Genomic DNA, 19,333 nt, shown 5'->3' on the forward strand with positions numbered 1-19,333 from the left:
TACAATATACATATGGGTATTTATTTAACACATTTTTATATGCCTGCCAGTTGTTGTTTTTTGCTTTATGTGTGCGTATGTGTGTGTGTGTGGAGTAGTTGTTGTTGTTGTTTTTTCTTTGTTGCTGTTTCATGTTTTTTGTTTTGCTTTCTTTTCGTCTTTGTTTGACCGCTTGCCATACGGGGTTCAAGGTCGTTGCACAAACAACCGACAACAAAAAAAAAAAAATTCAGTCGAGTCGAGGGTTTGTCTATGTGTATGAATGTGTGTGTGTGTGTGTGTTGAAAATATATATGGATCAATGTCTGATTTATTGCAGCTCGTGCCATTGCACTTGATTGTGTCCCAAATGCAAAAAAAGGGGCCAGCAAAAAACAATAACGAATAAAGAGTGTGTAGAGTCAAAAAAAAACAAACAAAAATAACAACTGTGCAAAAAATTCACAAAATGCATTCCATTCAGTTGAAGTATTTGGCTCATGACCCTGATCGTGGCCAAGCGGTCAGACAACAGCTCAATCGAAAGCACTTTTTATTTTCAATTTCATTTTTAGCCCATAAAATGTATATCAAATTCAAGAATAAACAAAGTTTTAAAGTGGCGATAGGCTTTTCATGCCACATTTATTTTATTTCCATGGGCGAAGTCTGCGCAAACGGTGCGTATGCTTAACGGATGTAGCTAAATAAAGTAAGTTTGGTATGGCAACTATTTTGCGAAGGGGTCAGTGTTGGTTATCAATGGTTTTGACTATTTATAAATAATACTTGTAAGGTTTAGATTAAACATTTCCATGTAGGTGTTAAGTAAAATTCTTTTTGGCCCCATGAACAATATTATTATTATTAGATATATGGTGCCTTCAGCTTAATTTCAGCTTTGTTTTTTTCTTCGTCCTTCAGCTGTTGCCGTATTGCGTGTCTTTCTTTGCCATAAAACGGTTCAGGTCCTGATAGGTGCCTATCTGCCCTCATTTTTGGCCGCTTTACTGCCGTTTCACTCACCGTGTGATCCTAAGCCCATTTTAAGGCAAGCCTTGTTGCTTGGTCCATACCATATGAACTACTTTAGACATAACTCAAAGAACATAGCTCTAATGTAAGTCCAGTTAAGATAATTTAATTCGTCTCTAATAGTTCTTATGCTTATTAACAAATGTTTCAAAAGTTAAAGCATAATTCCGCTACTTTCTATCTTATCCATGAATTACAAGAATTATGCTTAACTTACGATTGCTATGCGCTTGAGCAGCGATAGAAACCACAACGTTTGCTCGGTCCACGGTGGTCAGTTACCGTCCGTTGCTCTATACGTATGGGAGTATGGCAACCAGTAGCCTCTATGGCGAGCTTCGGCAGCGGAGGAGTTGTCCAGGCAGTTCTGCATCATTGAAACTACCCTATATGCCATCAGAACCACAAGCCTTGCCTCCAGCTTCCATGCCTGCGATTGTTCAATTGTTTTGCTAACTTGGCGTTGTTGTTTGTGTTTTTGCTGTTGTTGTAGTTGTTATTGTTGTTATTGTTGCCCCCGAATGCTTTCCATTTGACTTTATTTTTGGCGCAGACACGCGGTTTTTATTTTCCTATTTTTGATAGGCGAGGTGTGGGTTGGGAGCAATAGCAAAGGCGCAGCAATTGTAGAATTTTTTGTGCTTTACATATTTGTGTTATATTTGCGCTGGTTTTATTTGCCGCGCTGTGTCTCTGATATCAAGCGGCAATCGCTGTTTTTCGCCAACATTTTTTACTATTTTTACTGTCTACATTCAAAGAATGGGGCGTGGCTGAAAGGGGGGAACGGCTGCGAAACCATTTCAAATGGTCATCGACGCGCATTTTAAATGATCTATGCCTGTGTGCCTATGTGTGTGTGTGTGTGTGTGTGTTTTTAATGGGCGCTGGCTGGTGGGTCGCCTGGGGGGGAAGGTGAAGAATTTGATTCGTACGACACAGCAAAATTTTTTCCATTATTATCTGTAGAACTTGTAGTGGAAAAAACTGCGACAGAGGCGTCCGGATAATTAATTGTTGCTCATACGCCTAGTCGGCCAACTCAAACACTCACGCATCGGCCCCTCCTCCGTCCACCGTACCCCGGCCAACCCCCTTCGTCATCGGCATAATCAGGCTTCGTGTGTGTGCAAAGCTCGTTCGTGCAAAGTGTTCGTTTCTCGTTGTTGTTTTGTCGTCGTGCGCCGACGTCGTCGTCGTCGTCGTCGTCGTCGCAGTCGTCGCAGTCGTCGTCGTCATCGTTGCTGGAAGGTTTGCGCTCCGATTGGCTTAGAAAATTGCGTTGCGGCTGCGAGTAGGCTTGGCTACGGCTCTGCTTCTGTTTCCGGTAATAACCAAAAATAATCATGAAAACTAGAAGCATAAATAAAGTAAAAAAAAATACTCTTTCCATCGTTGCAGTTGTTGTTGTTGTTTTTTTTTACTTTTGCGTGTGGTTGCTTCAAGCAAATGCTCTGGATTTTCTCTTAAACTGAGCGCCGTTGCCGCATTAAGAGTAACACCGAAGAGAGAATTGAGTTAATGTTGCGTATACTTAATTGGAGCTTGCTGACAAAATTAGCAAATTGGTTGGGACTTTAACAGCTGGCTGACAAGGTGACGAAGTCGTCGCATTGAATTACTTATTGCCAATAATTGAGCTTAAGCTGGCCGAGTGTAAGAAATCGATAGCCTTGAGCTACAAAAAAATGTGGTGCAGTGCCTTAAAAAAATGTCAAGGATATAATGTCAATTAAAAAACTATACACTTGATTAATTTATTAATTTATTAATTGAAGGTCCCTTTCTAAAGATTATATAATAAGTTTCTTAAGCTCAAGCTTAACATTTTTCCCCATTGTAAGCAATAAGACTAAATTTTAGCTATAAATTGATACAGACATTCTGTAATGTAATAAATTATCAGTATATTTTCCTCGTTTACTTGTTGATCGAAAACTAAATGTTATTTAGAAAGGCATCAATCATTGCTACATCTGCTACAAGATATTTATTGCACATGTCCGTAAATCCATAAATCTGCGGTCTTATTGATGCGTTAAATCAAATACTGATATCGATTAAAAATAAATCTGCAAAACTATGCTTGATTTCAGTTCTATGGCAGCAAAATTCTTTAAATAAAAATGCTAAAGGTTTCTTAAATATGTTATTAGTTACATTTTTGCATGCATAAAAACATAAAATTATTCTGTATTCCGCCCTGACTACTTTCTATTGTTTGGGTCTGAGCACTGACTTGTCATCACTTATCAATTGCATTGTCAGCCAACCTTGAAACGATTGCTTTACGACAACTCACTCAAAGTAATCGCATTTCTTACTCCAAACGATAGCTCAACACCTTGCACACTGCCTCTCTTTCTCACTCGGTGTCCCTCTCTTTGGAAAGGCACTCAAAGACTTTCCCCTGCAAATGAAATGCATCTCGGCAAAGTCAAGGAAAAACCTACCCTCAAAAAATGACGATGGAAATTTTCGTTATTTTCTCCTACGCTGCTGAAGCTGGCTGCGACGTTGCTTCGCTGCTTTCTCCAGCTGCGACGCATTTTAGTTAGCAGCGGCCTCAAGCAGCGCTCGTCATTGTCAGATGTTTTTGTTGTTGTTGTAGTTGTTGCAGCTACTTATTTTTTGTGCGCTATTTTATTTTTGCGCGCTTTTCCACGAAATTTTGTGATTGGTCGCGGTAGCTGCGCTGGCGTCGCAACACGAGGACCAGCAGGCAAACAACGACGTGGATGCTGAGGACGACGACGATGAGGCTGCCACACATGTACTGTGTATGTGTGTGTGTGTGTGTGCGGTCTGTGTTTTTTTTATTTGCTCGCGAGTCACATTTTCGCTGTCTCTGTTTGGCAACGGTCGCTGGCGCTGGCGCATTTCTTATTATGATTAAGGATATGCGGCAGGAGCTGCAGTGGAAGCAGCAGCAGCCACAGCCACAGCCAGAGTAACAGCATCCTTCTGCCGCCGTGGCTTTGGTTGGCCAGTTGACTCTGCAATTTATTTGCTCCATGTTCACAATTTTTCCTAGCCTCTTTTTTTTATATTATTTTCTATGTGTTTGTTTTATTTCTTTTTTCTGGTTGCTGCCAACTGCCTGCTAGTTTTTTGCGCTGTTTTTAATGAGCAACAGCATTTTTTTCGTTGCTTTCCTTTGGCTTTAGTGTCCTGCCAAGCAACTCAAGATTAATTGGATTTTTAGTTTGGCTGCTATTTCTTGTATGTGTGTGAGTGTGTGTGTGTGTGTGTGTATGATATTTGTTTGTGTTTGTATTAGAAATTAGATTTTAGCTAGCGTTTTTAATTGAAAATGTTGATTTTAAATATTTGCATGGGACATTACTTTAAGGACAAGCGGTTTAAATATAAACTTGACCCAAAGTTGCAACGTTGAAGACACATTTAGGTATATCCTGTGCTAGTACTTCAATCGTGTCTAGCAATTTGCCTGTGCGTCCTTGAAAATCAACATGCTGCCAGACGGGACAAGACGCAGAGAGAAGCAATGGGACTGGCAGACAGATAGACAGATAGACAGACATCGTCCCGACCGTATATTTTTATTGTGCTTCAAATGTTCGTTGTGACACTTTGGCAATTGACTGAGGACTCTGACTGGGCAGCTAGATCCTGGGGGGTTGCTTGTCTGCCTCAGATTTTCTTCTTTTTTTGTTGTTTCTGCTGCACATCGACACATGTCCTAGAGGTGGTTAGAGTGGGCGATATGGGCTGCTGGCTGTTGCTAATCCTTTTGCTCCAGTTCTCAATTCTCTGTCTGCTAGCCACGACCGGAAGCGTTTTCTTTGCGCTCAAAGTTATGCTACAGTTTCGAGCACTTCCAGTTAGTCCTTTTGTTTGCCGCTGCTTCTCCACATACACCCTTCCTATAGATCCATATGCTACTTTTATTTTTTTATTTTATTGTTGTTCTAAGAGTAAGCGATGCTCCTGAAGTGGAAATGAAGAGTTTGCTTTTGTATTTGTCGAGCATTGTTTGCTTAAAGTATTTTGCTGCAGCTGTCAGCGAGTTCAAAGGCCCATTCTTAAGGGTGACCCTATTTGGAGCACTGAGTTGAAATATTAAAAACGCTTATAGAATCTGAAATTTTATTACATATCTTTGACATAAATTATATATTTTTTATAATAATAAATAAATTTTTAATACACATTATTAATATATTATTTTTATGTCTTACAACTCTAAGAATTTAGCCTAAAAATTAATGTTAAATATCCTTTTGTCAGGATTTTAACGTTGGGGCTAAATTAAATTAAATGAAGCTCTGAAAAAGTCAATTAACGATAAATGAAAAATTCAGATTTTTTTTTTTCAGTTGTCAGATAAACATTTTATATTTAATTTTGTATGAAAACGTGAACATTGCTTTTGATAAAAAAAAACACAATTTGATTAGCAGTTGCCGACGACCCCAGACAATGGCAGCTGGACAATCGGATGGCTTGACGGTTGGACAGTAGTAAGTTGCAGATGGCGGTGCACCGTTGACAGCAACGATGCCATGACACCGGAAACGGAAGTGCTGCTGTCACCATATTGACATGGCGACAAATGCGCTCCGCTCAAGTAGAGATTGTAGCAAATGGCTTTCAATTTACCTGCCGCCTGCTGACTGGTAAATGCAATTAAACTATTTCCGTGTCGTTGTCGTTGCCGTTGCACTGTCAATAAAAAATAAAAGTCCATTTAAATATCAACATAAATAAATAACTTTGCTTTATGAGCATAAAACATAAAACAAACGACTGGCGACTTCCAGGCGTCGCCAATCGCTTTTTTTTTGCCTCTCAATTTCATTTTGTGGCGGGTTATTAGCCAATTGGACGCCAGAAACTATGAGGCGATCGGACCAGGCACTTATTAAAAACGCATCAATTTGAATGAAAATACTATTGATAGTGCTACCAAAATAATAATATTAAAAGGTAAGTAAGTATATCTGATTAAAGCTGCAAAATAAGTATTTGAACAGACATTTTACACATATAATATATATAAATTATAATTTAGATGATACATGACTACTGTAGAATTGTCTTGAAGATGAATCGGTGCCCACTTCTGCTGGCATTGCCACTGCCAAGGGGGTTTACTTCTTCCTTGCTGACAGCTGCCATAACCTATCCAATCCTTACTTTAAACCAGACTGTGATGTGCCCTTAGTTCTGCAACATAATGATTTGAACATGTGGACAATAGAAAGAGTCGTATATACATTACATTTTATTTAACGTGAGCTTAATCTGTTGAGTAAAGAATAGTCTGGAGTGTTTTTATACTTTTAATACTAACTAGTGTCTTTCACATGCAATAATTGTTGGTCTTTCTCAAGCTAGCATTCTTATGTGCCTCATCTGCAAGTTATCAATAATGATTATAATTTGATTTAAACTGAGAACAATAGAACCCATAAGAGCCAGATATCGAAGGACAGCATGCAGCACACCAAACATAACCAAAAATGACAATAAGCAGAGCGAACATTGAACCATATTTGTGGGCAGCAGCAATAGCAACAGCAGACTTGGTGGTCCTCTGTCCACTATTGATATCAATTCAATAGACGGACTGCAGGGCGTGGAGGCTGGTAAGCGGTTGGTGTTGGTTGTTGGGACCCGTTGGCAGCCTAGTCAAGATTTACACTTCCTAGTGCATTGTTAACATTTACGCCATTAACCTGCGTTGGCTCTGGCAAGATATGCAACAACAGAGGCCACACACATATGAGCACACACCTACTTCTATCTCTCTATCTATCTGTCTCTCTCACACCTCGTCTTTCTCTGTCCCTCTCTCTCTCTCTGATGCATTCGGAAATTTTGTGCAATTAAAATTTTCGTTCAGCTTTTCTTTGGGCTCCGGCTGCGGGTTGGGGTTATGGGTCTTTGTAATAATTTCTACTTGAAACTCGGACTCCAACTACTTCAACTACAACTCCAACTCCAACTGCAACTGCAACTCCAGCTCGGCACTCGCCTAAGTCACTTGCGCTGTCCTATGCAAATGCAATTGCCGTTGCGACCGCCGTCGCTGCCTTCCTGCGTCTATAAATTAAATTATGCTTGCAAATTATGCATGCATAGCAGCGTCAATGGCCAAAGAGATGCGGCCAAAGACTCTCTGCAGCTGAGGCTGAAGCTGAGGCTAAGGCTCCAGCCTCCAAATGGAAATGGAAGGTGGACGTAGACCAACCGCCGACAACAAAAGCGGCTAACGCCGATGATGCCCAGGTGTATGCTGGGTGTGTGTGCGTGTATTTGTGTGTGGCAATCGTAGTGCACTAATTCACATTTGATGTTCGTCGAATGCGCTTGGTCAATGAGGTTAAGTTACATGCGATGGCAGCAGCAGCAGCAGCAGCAGCAGCAAACAAGCAGCAGACAGCAGCCGCAGACGCGGCAGGAGTTCGTTGCATCTGCTTGCTGCTGCATCTATTGATGATGTTGATGACGCTGGGCAGCAGCAGCAGCAGCAGCAGCATCACAACTCGAGTCGAGTCAACAGCCCAGCCCCACACAGTCCAGCTGCCACATCTAAGAATGTCTCTCTGGCCAGCCTTTTCGCGCTGGCATGTTAAGTGATGCTGTTCGCAAATGTCTTTGCTGACTGCATTTTCCATCCACTTATTTGTGGCATCGAACTGAAATGTTTTTGGTTTTTCTGTCTGGCATTCCCCCATCTGGTAATTATGATTACCTATAATTTATATTGCCCCTTAACGAAATTCGTGCCTGCATTCTAAGAAAAAGCTGGCTACGCCCTTGTCTTGTGAGAAAACATTTGTAACAACTTATTAAGACGATATTCATATATAATATAAATTTGATTTCAAAAAGTATTTAAAAGTTTGTGTATTGAAAATATTGTACAGAATACAGATAGATTTCATTCTTGCTTATGAAAATAGAGTCAAATGAATTACAACGAATATCACAATCAGATTTGAAATTTATTGTCTTAACTATAACTTTCAGGCAATACTTTGGTTTATACCCTAGCCGACACTTATGTACGGGACTTGACATATTAATCACATCATCTCTAAGAAATCGATAAAATAAAATAATTTTATTTCTATATTGGCAAGCTTATAACCAGTTTAAACTGGTTCATCCAGATGTTATGAAAATGAAGAAAAACTACAAAATTCTGTACATTTTAAGTATTTGAAAGTCTTGCAATCTCATAGATTTTTCATTTAAATACTTTAACTCATTTAGTAATCTAAACTTTTGACACGTTTCACAAACATCTTCCATGCTGCCTCCGCAGCATTTACCCAGTTTTATTCACGCTCCAATTGCTTAGCAGTGACTCAAAAATTCCGCCACCCAGCAATTAGTAAACCTACACGACCTAACCCACTAAGCACTCAAGCAGCAGCAGCAGCAGCAGCAGCAACAACAGCAGCAGCAGCAGCAACTGCAACAACAACAACAACAAGAGTCTAGTCAAATTGACAGCATGCCATATTGAGAGGCTGGAGCAGAGAGTCGGAGTTGGTGTTCGAGTCTCACTTGGAGTTCAAACCGGTTGCTTCGCCTCGGCTTGATACTCGCTAAATTTCACCAACTTCAACGCCCTGCTTATCAGTGGGAGCCCAAAAAGCAGGCACTAATCCAGCCAGCTGTCAGCTGCCTGCGCCCCCTCTTCAAGCTGCTGCTCAACTTTCCAAGTTTGCTTTGCTTTCTTGCTTCCTTCCTTGAGCAGCATCAGCGTAGAGCTCAATTGATAGGCGCTCTCTGTCTTTCCCTCCCTCTCTCTCTCTCTCTCTCTCTCTCTCTCTTTGTCTCTCTCTCTCTCTCTTGTTTGCTTGTCGGGGTAGTCGTTGTTTTTTGCTTGCGTTGTCTCTTAACTTTTTCGTTCAGTTTTGTTTTTTCCCCAACATTTCTCCTACGCTGCCTATTTATGTGTGCATGTGTGTGTGTGTGTGTGTGTGTGTACGTGCTCACTTCAGTGACGTCACAACGCTGCTCCAGTTCTCGGCATACCACATCTTCGAGCTGTTGTTGTTGGTGTTGTTGCTGCTTCTGTTGGGCTTTTCTTTTTGTGCGCTGCCAGCAATTCTTGCACGTTTTATCAGTTTGCCTTCGAATGGCGCTGAGGCAAGTACGCAGCTCTTATGTCTGTCTGTGTTTTAATATGCGAATTTTTGGCTAGACAGATTGCGTTCATTGGGAGAGTTTACGTGAACTCAGCTCTTGACAACTGTTGGATAGATTAATACACATGCGTAGGGGGATATTGGCTACTTTGAATAAATGTTCTTATAATTTGGGTATGGCATTATTCCCGATTTATCCATACAAGATACGATGCTGAAAAATAATAAACATTCGCATGGTATTCATAAATATAAGTAGCTATTTGATGCGATTTCCCTTAAATATTATTAAAAGTTGCTTCGCTTTCATATTTATATTTAAGCTAAACATCATAATAATTATGGGAATTACATTTTCCTCAAGTAGTTTCCCTGTTTCCTATGATAATTATTGAACTTAAGCTTAAGTTTATTTAAGATTTAAGATTTCAGTTTTCAGTTATTCGGACAGTAATTCAATATAAACTGGAATATTATTGCACTTGATGCAAGTACCGAGTAAATGTCCCCAAATAGCAATCGTATCTGGGGAGTTCTGCAACCGGCTCGTAATCAACTTAAATGATAATAAATAACTTTTAATATTTTATTAATTAACTTCCGTTGCGTGTTGGGCCGTCACATCGCACAACACATTAAAATCGCATGTAAAATTAAGTGCTCGAAGCTCAGATACGCCCTTTTTGCCCACATATATTTTTTGGCAAGTGCTTCATTAAAATGTCATTCGGTACAGGAAATTAAAACATTTAACGCCCAAAATGCCATTTTCCACATTATATACACAATAATTGATGGCAACAAAAAAGTGCGTGTGGGTAAATGTAAAATATGAATTTGCATTTTTAGTTGAGAGCATATCTACATATATATTTTGAAAGCTGGGGTTGTTGTTCTACGGTTGATTGTTAGTTGAACTATTTATTGGATCGTGGCTGGGGTGTTTCCACATAGCAGATACATACGTAACCGTATTGGGGCATCACATTTGGTTTGCAGATCTTTCTGCCAGCCAATCATTCAAAATGTACTCTAATTTTGTATTACATAAACGAGACTGAGATTGAGTCTTGCTGGGGGTCTTTTAGCTCGAATGCTAGCGAGAGAGAAGAGATCGGAGGAAAGGACTGGAGGAGAACCGGGGTTGTGATATCCGCGCTTCAGTATAATTTGTGCGCTTTAATTTGTAATTCTATTACCCAAGCAGTCAGTCGACAACCCGATAGAGTGGGGCAACTGTGGCAACTGGTTCTCAGTGCTGCTCTCTTGCCGCGTTCAATTATGTTAATTTGTTGCTTTTGTCGATACAGTTAGAGTCGAAGACAGCACAGCCGGTCTGTCCAGAGCCGAGATTCAAACGTTCATCGATATCTCTATATACATACACACACATATCATACATATACGCGACTTCGTATAATAATATGAAAATTTAGCATTTCCGTTGCGCGCCTTGTGAAATATATTTCATTAACATTTGTCCGACGACGCTTTTGGTAATTTGTGTGCATAATTCTGCAGCTAATTGACCATTTTGCATCACTTTAGATCGGCTTCAGATATAAGTGTTAGGTGTCGAAATTACAGCCGTTTCTTACAGATAGCTTGTTAAATGCGATTGTAAATTATTCTCTGCATTTCTAAATGTCTTTCGTCCATTATCAATTGATCAGCACAAAAAAAAAGCCGGGTAACGGATCTCTTACTTTTTATACCCTTATGGAGGGAGTTTTAATATTGCTTTTAGATTTTCAACATGTTTGTGAAATAGAAATAGCTGTTGACTTACATCCGTCTATGCTTACATGAAACCAAAATAATTACTCAAATTTTAGATACTCAGAGCTCAAATTAGAAACATTAGAAAATCGAATAACTTTTGGAAAAATAATTATAATATACAAATTATCAATACTTATAATAATATAATAACATTATCAACATTTGCTTAAAACATTAAATTCAATAATAATATTTCAAACAGCTTACAACAAAATATATGTCTAATATGTCTACAGATTAGACTTTTATCTAGAAAGGTAATCAAAATGAATTAAAATTAATTTTCGATTTGCCAAAGACAATCGTTTTTTGTTCTTTAAATTTAGATACTATTTTGTAGTTCTTATGAATAAGGCAGAATTTCTGTTTAGTTGCCAGTACATTCCACTACTAAAATTTTTCTATTTGCTCAAGTGGCCAGAGAAGTATCTCAAAGTTCACATTCTAGAGTAGCGAAGCGGTCTCTTTGAGACTGCGTGCTTGGCATATGTTAACATTAAAAAATGTGCTAATTATAGAAGTAAGAAAATGGTTAAATTTAGCCAAATAATTGCTGGTAATTGCAGTGTAGCCAAGATCTGTGGCAAACAATTTCATATGCTAAAATTATGCGAATTTCTTAATTATGCGACTCATTTTACAGTCTCTCCACACACACACACACACACACACACACATTCGACACTCTGCTCTTTGTTTAGTTGGCATTTCGTGTGCTAATTTTGTTGCGTGTGGCAAGTTTGTTTGCTTGTCCCCTGCCACTGCTGAGACGCGAGCTGCCTCAACTTTTATGGCTTCAATTAATAGTTGAAGCTGCCCGAACTGTCGAGTAGTGGTTGCCGTTGTTATTGTTGTTGTTGCTGTGGTTGTTGCTGTTGTTGTTGTTGTTGTTTTTGTTGCACTCTTCGCATTCAATTAGTTTGCAGCTTGACGTCATGCGCTAATTTTCCAATAAATTAAATTCACAAGAAAATCTAAACAAAAGCGTTCAACGCTAAAATGCAAATTTTTGGGTCTGACAGCGTGCAAGGACTCGTCTATAGCTTCAGCTCCAGCTCCGGCTCCAGCTCCCGCAATGGTGGCCAGGCTTTGTGTCTAAATTAATTTCGTAGTTCGCGTCATCCTGGCCAGGACCGCCGCTGCCAGCCTGCATCTGCATCAGCCTCGCGCCCACATGGAGCTGCCAGGACACAGCAGACGGCAGACGGCAGACAGCAGGCAGCAGGCACATAATTGCATTTATTATTGAGCAAAATGAGTAAGTTATTGTGGCTGTGACAAAAGGCAGTCGCATACATGTCGATGTCAACGTCGACGTCAGCAGCGACGTCACAGCCAAAGTCTTCTTCATCATCGCCATTCGCCGACGTCATCAGCCCCTCCAAACACGAAGACGCACTTTGTTGGGCTTGCGGGCTGGCAGCTTGGCTGCTGCTATTCATATTTATAATCAATATAATGCCTGTTACTTTGACGTTTGACTTTGTGTTGTCAGTGTCATTGAAAGATTTCATTTCGCCAAGCAATCAAATCAATCTTTCGCAGCATTTTCGGTTAACCGAAGTCTCATGAATGTGTTTACACTGCATTGCCCGCAATTTTCAATAGTCAAAATTAATTACTTATGCTACTATCGATATGTTCATAAAACTATATATGTAATGCTTGAGTCATCTATTTTTCTTTTATGACTCTTGTATAACCAATTGAAAATGGCTAAGAAACTTAGAATGGTTTTGTGCAATAGAATGTAACAGTAAGAAGAAAGCATCTCCGACCCCATATGGTATATGAATTCTTGATCAAGATCAATAGTCTATTCAATTTAGCCAGTTCCGCCTGTTTATCTTTATGAACACACGGATCTCAGGGACTATGAGAGCTAGGTGCAGATTTGGAAAAGAAGTTCCTATATAGCCCACGCATATCTAGTTTACTGAACTTTATCGATTACTGCTCCCGTTTCGCGAATATCGATAGATGTAGTCTTATAGTCTTCCAAGTAACATATATATATGTATATATATATCTATATTTTATATGATATATTATTACTATTATTATTATAAATTATAAATTTCATGCAGATCAAAATGTATTTTCATTTTGATCTTACTACTATCACCAAGCGGAAGCAATTTCGGTCTATATAAATGTGCTTAAATTTGAGTGTGGCTGGGTTCGGGGTATCTTGTAGTCGAGCTCACTCGACTTCAACATTCTTAGTTGTTTTTCTATAAATTTTAGCATGAAATCCATAACCATAATCGTTGTATGCCTTACAACTTTCTCGTTTTGGATTGCCAGACGCAACGCTCGGTGCTGAGAGCTAGTCGGCTCCATTGTTCTAAGTAGAACATTTCTGCTATGATGATATTCTAATTGAAATACGTAAAATGAAATTATGAATATGCAAAATAAGCAAATGGATGACAATGCTTAGTAACTTGGACCGGAGTGAAACCAAACCAAACCACTGCATGGCGGTAAATGCTATGCGGTTGACAAAGCCCAGCCACCTCCAACTGCCCAACCCCCCAACTTGGCTATAATGAAAACTAGAAATCAGGAAACGTTGGGCAAAAGTGCGTGGGCCGAGGCAAATAAAGTTCCCAGAGTGGGGTTGGCGAAAAAACATCAAAACTTTTGCATAATTCGCTTATGCTTAAAAATGTTCAAGTTGTTGTTTTCACTCGTTGTAAATTATGTGTATGCGAGCTGGACAAGCAAAATTTTAATTAAATTCATTATAATTAAAGTTTGCGAGGAAAAACAACATAAGCAACTCACAAGCATCGGCGCGTATGCGCAATATTTGAGAGAGTGTTGCACTTTTAGATATAGAGATTTATACATAACACGTACGTACATATATATATATATGAATATATATATTGGTATTCATTAGGCTGGGTCCTTGCGTTGCAGCAACAAATTTACAGCAGCTGCATTGAGCGCTGCATACTTGCAGGCGCCTTAAAAATTGTCTGCAAAATAACCAATTTGGGCGTGAGTGTGTGTGTGTGTGTGTGTGTGTGTGTGTGAGTATCAGTTCTAATTAGAAACTCAAAAATATACACATACACACAATGCCACACATAAGCACTGAATGGTGCTAAGGATATGCAACAGACAACAACTGCCATGAGCAGGACAACGACACTGAATCACTCCCCCCCTTTTGCAGCTTTGCTTATTTAATGCATATTTCGTATAACTTTGATGTGCTGCAAATTTACTTGATGTTGTCGTTGAGTCTATGTCTGTGTGTGTGTGTGTGTGTGTGTGTGCGAGTGTCCAGTTCGTGTGTGTTGGCTTTTATGTATTTACGTTGCATATGAAATGATATTTATAGTAAACAGATTATTTTATATGCAGGTATACATGCAACTCCTTCTCAATGGATCCCCACCCAGCCCCATGGCCAAAAATGTATATGCATGTCCAGCATATAAGTGCATAAGTGAGTGGAAGTGTGTGTGTGTGTCCTTAGACGACATAGACAGGCTGTTTGTGTTCTTCTGCTGCTGCTTCGACTGTGCGTTGTCTCTTTAGGCATATAAAATGATTAGAACTAATGGTCAATATGCAGATGAGTGTTGAGTGCAGCTTGGTGTTTATTTTCACAGTGGCACAAATCATTTTCATTATTTTCCAAATGTCATTATTGAAATGAAGTATCACATTTTAAGTCACATGGACATTTTTGAAAAAAATAAAATAAAATAAAATATAAATAAATTTGTTGAAGTATTTGTCTCTACAAAATTATTAATAATAACTACAGGAAAAGTTACAAAGGCTGGAAAACTGTATGTTACATGGATTTATTAGAAGAGAAAATATTTAAAAATATATATAAAAGTGCTGGTCATAATTAACTAATTAGTTATAAGAGTAAAGTAAAATTGCAAAAACTATTTTGTGCAAAGTAGTTTCCATATATGACTTATAAACAATTACAACTAGAAACTTTGAATATGTTGACAGTGACAATGAACTTCCATTCTGCCTGCAATTCCCAGAGACTTAATGCATAGCTCTTGACTTTCTTGGCGTCTGTTATTTATTTCATATAAAAAAGAAACCCTTTTCATTCTAGTTTTATTCGACTTAAAGATAACATCTTGAACCACTGTGCCACTGGACATTCTCTCTGCCATTCAGTATACATTTTGCCTTCATCCGTTTACTCATTATATACATTATATGTATTGTGAGAGTGCTATGTGCATATATTGGGAAACACTAAACAAATCAACTTTTACTCAACAATATTATTAACATTTATGCATTCAGGAGTCACACACACACACACACACACACAGCTTTGTGGAATAGACAAACTAAGCACTAAGCCAAAATTGTGGGATTGCCTTGCCCAAAGCATGCTTCCTCTAAGAAATTTATCGAAATGTTGAAACAGATTTTATGCAGCAAAAGCGTCGTCAGTCGCTGACGTCAGGCCGACGACGACGATGAGGCAGTGCAACATGAGGCTGGTTGCGGGATTGGGAGTGGCACACTGTGTGACAGGCTTCCACCCGGACACTGTGGGTAAGCTCAACTACTATTTCCACTGCTGCTGGTGCTGCTGCTGCTGCTGTTGCTGCTTCTTCTTCGAGGTTCCTAATTTAAATGCAAATGAGATTCATTTGACGACGACACCAACATACTTTGTCCATGTCCATGTCTTGCGCTTGCATAGCCTGTCTCCATGTTTCTATCACTGTATGTGTATCTGCGTGTGTGTGTGTATGTGTGAGAATGCGGAATGCATATGTGTGTGTGCTTACAATTAGACATCGGTCTGCCGTCTGTGCATGTATTTAGTTGCATGTACATAACTAAATTTTCGCATATAATACATAAGTGGGCTTTGGGCTGTCGTCTTCTGCCTTTTCCACACTTTGCGTTCGCTTTTGCAATATATAAATGAACTATTGCAGTGTAAATGAATTAGTCGAAGACACAGGCGCAGAAGGATTCATTTGCAAAGGGATTTTTTTTATCACACAAACTCTTATTAAGCAATATTTAACAGTCAACTTATCTGCATAAATCTTTGGCTATCAAAGATAATTTATGAATTTTCCGATAATATCAAAAATATTTCTCTTGGAATAAATTATTTTTCAACAGATTGGAGTATTTTTTGTGACCATAGTTTTACTATGAAGCTTTAAATGTTTGTTTCAATAGAAATATCCAATTCTGTAATTAGTAATACATTTTGTCTGTCTCTCGTTCTACATAACCAATATCGAATACTTTTCAAAATTATTTATTTAATTTTTACTTGGATTACAGAAAACATCACTCAATCTAATAAGCCATTTAAATATCTAATTAATATTCTTGTAATTTTTGTGGATCATCTCAGATTTTGTGAAATTATTCAATTTATTATGCTTTTTGTGCAGACTAACTCGAATCGCCCCTGCTCATTCAGTTTTCTTTGGTCGACGACACTGCCTTAATTAAGCACTTGTCTGCATACATTAAAAGCAGCCACTGTCGCTGCTGCTGGCTCTGCCACTGCCACTGCCACTGCCACTGCTGCTCTCGCTGTCGACGTTGACGTCGACGTTGGTGTGGCTGTCGTTCTGTTAGTGCAATTCGTAGCTGCTTCTTCATTTTCCTTATTTTGCCCAAATACAAAAGCCTATTCCGCACCGATAACTGCAAACACAACAAAAACAATAGCAACAACAAAAACAGCAGCAACCACAACAACAACAGCAACACGTTCAGTGCGTTTTGTGCTGGACAGGCAGAGCAGGAAGCATCAGGACATGCAGCCAGCTACTTGCACTCATGCAGATGACTTGCTGCTGCTGCTGTCCCTCTACATTTATATATATATATATATATATTTATATATACGTATACTAAACAACAACTACAACAATAAATGCACCATTTATAAATCTTGTCCACACACACACACACACACACACAAACACACCCACACCCATACATACATATATATGTACTCAATGCCTTACCCCTTTTAGACATCGACGACGGCGACGACGCTACGGCTGCTTAAGTTTTTGGCATTAACAAAGCTACCAGCCACACCCGGCTCCCAAACTAACAGTCAGAGAGTCAGAGCCAGAACGGAAACCAACGAACACACACTCACACACACTCCAACACACACTCGTACATACACACACACAGACACACACACACACACACAGACAGATATACAGACATATAGCATAGCTGCCTGACAACACCAATACCAAAGCAGTGTCCTTGCCAACGCTGCCAAACCGCCTTGGAAAATTAGCATCAAACGCATAAAATGACCAAGTCTAAGTCTGCCGCAGTGCAGAGGGTGGGTCGAAGTGGGGAATGGGTTGAGGGTTGGGGTGGGGGGTGGTTTTGTATTCTTTAGGTTTGGGGTTTGAGCTGGCTGCCTTGCATTCTCATTTGGAATTACGAAAATTCAAAATTTACAAACGAAAATGTTATGAGAACGTAACTTGGGCCAGGATTTTGGCTCGTCGTCGAGTGACGCACAATAGTTGGTTAGTGTAGCGGTCCCTCCAGAGAGTGGGCAGGCTGTGGGGTGTTGGGAGTTTGGGTGGTGTATGGTATGGGGTTGTGGGGTGTGCGGAGGTGTTTGCTGGCTTCTGTTGGCCATGCCGTACAAGTTAATTCAGTTAAAGGACCCAAAAACTGTGTTCTGCATTTTCGTTGGGGCTTTCTATGCATGTATTAGTATGCGTAGTTAAGTTCTGACGCCAGCCCCCCAACCCCCAGCTCATTTTCTGTGTGTGTGTGTGTGTGTGTGCGAGAGGTGTGGGCTGAAGGAACTTTAAGTAAATGAACAGAAATGACAGGCAGACATTTGCATTATTATTAGTACAAGTTGCAGTCGTGTTGCTCAAAGGGTTGGGGCTCTATTTTCGCTCTTGCTCTGCTTGGGTTTCGTTTTGGTTTGGTTTGGCTTGGTTTGGTTTGGTTTGGTTTGGCTTGCTTCGGTTCGGTTCAGTTCAGTTCAGTTCAGTATTGGATGGGTGGCCCGCCTCGAAATGCATTTTGCATTGCATACATTTCGGAGGTTTTCATTACGTCGCAAAAGCTTTGCCGCCATCTCTTTCTAACCCTCTGTGCTCTCTATCCGTCTCTATCTGTCGTTCATTGTGCATGTTGTAAGTTTTCGGTTACGTGTCCGTGTCGAGCGCATTCAAAAGTCATTTTAAGTTATTGAATGGAATAAAATGTAATTTAAGTAAATTAGAATTTTCAGCCACATAAGACAAACCATTCAGTTGAGTTCAGCCTGGGCTGGGCTGGGCTGGCGTACAGTTTCTTAACAACGCCTCGTATTTATAGGCTTATACATATGTGTATGCATATAAAATACTTATATAAGACACATAGCTGCCATTGTTGTTCTTGTACGGCGTTTCAAACTGCATTTTTAGCAGGTTTGGCAAATCGATTATTGATTTTTAGTGCTAACAAATTTTGAAGGTTGCTGCTAAACGCTGCTGGGCTGAAGTTTAAGCTAAGGACTAACTGCGCCTGGTTAGGCCAGACTGTAACTTTTGTCCATAACACACATACACAGACACACACACACACACTCACACACTCACACACACACACGCACACACACACTAAATATTTGTTCACTATTTACGCATACTTTTCTCGTTGCTCTAATAAACGCTTGCAAATTGTAAGGGCTTTTATTTTGCAGCTGGTTATTTGATATACCAATAGATTCAAATAGATTCAAGTGTGCGTATGTTGCAAGAGTGAAAGAGACTATTTCGTTGATATTTAAATGCCTTTTCATTTGATTTGGTGTATATATTTACAAGAGTGGGGTCGATTCGCAATTCGCTTCTGCTTATACGCATGCTAAGAACACCTTCACACCTGTCCCTACTTGTCTTATATACTTAAGCCTTTTAAATGGCTTTGCTACATATTATATTTTACTATTATTATGTTTGATATTCGATTGCTAATATACGGATACCAATAAGTTACTTCCTCTTGCAGCTATTTTCATGGTTTGTGCTCTAGATGAATACTGCAGTTCAAAATTCATTTCAAATTGTGTTTTAGTTCAGGCGTATAATGTTTACCCTAATTTGGTATTTGTCGTAATTGCTGTTGTCAATTGTCGCTTATATCGCATTGCTTTCGCAATCATAACTGTACCTGTGCCCCAATCGCTTCACAAACTGACATCAATTGCATTGTCCGCCGCAGAAGCTAAGCCAAACGCCACAAAAAACAACAACAGCAATAACAATGAAAGCCTACAGATACATACATACATACACACACACACACACACACACACACACACAAACACACAGAGCAATACATCAGTTTGCAAGCCACCATTAGAATTCAGCTCACACTCTTTTTGGCCC

Source organism: Drosophila grimshawi, unplaced genomic scaffold (genome assembly GCF_018153295.1).
Source record: "Drosophila grimshawi isolate 15287-2541.00 unplaced genomic scaffold, ASM1815329v1 contig_1367, whole genome shotgun sequence".
NCBI lineage: Eukaryota > Metazoa > Arthropoda > Insecta > Diptera > Drosophilidae > Drosophila > Drosophila grimshawi.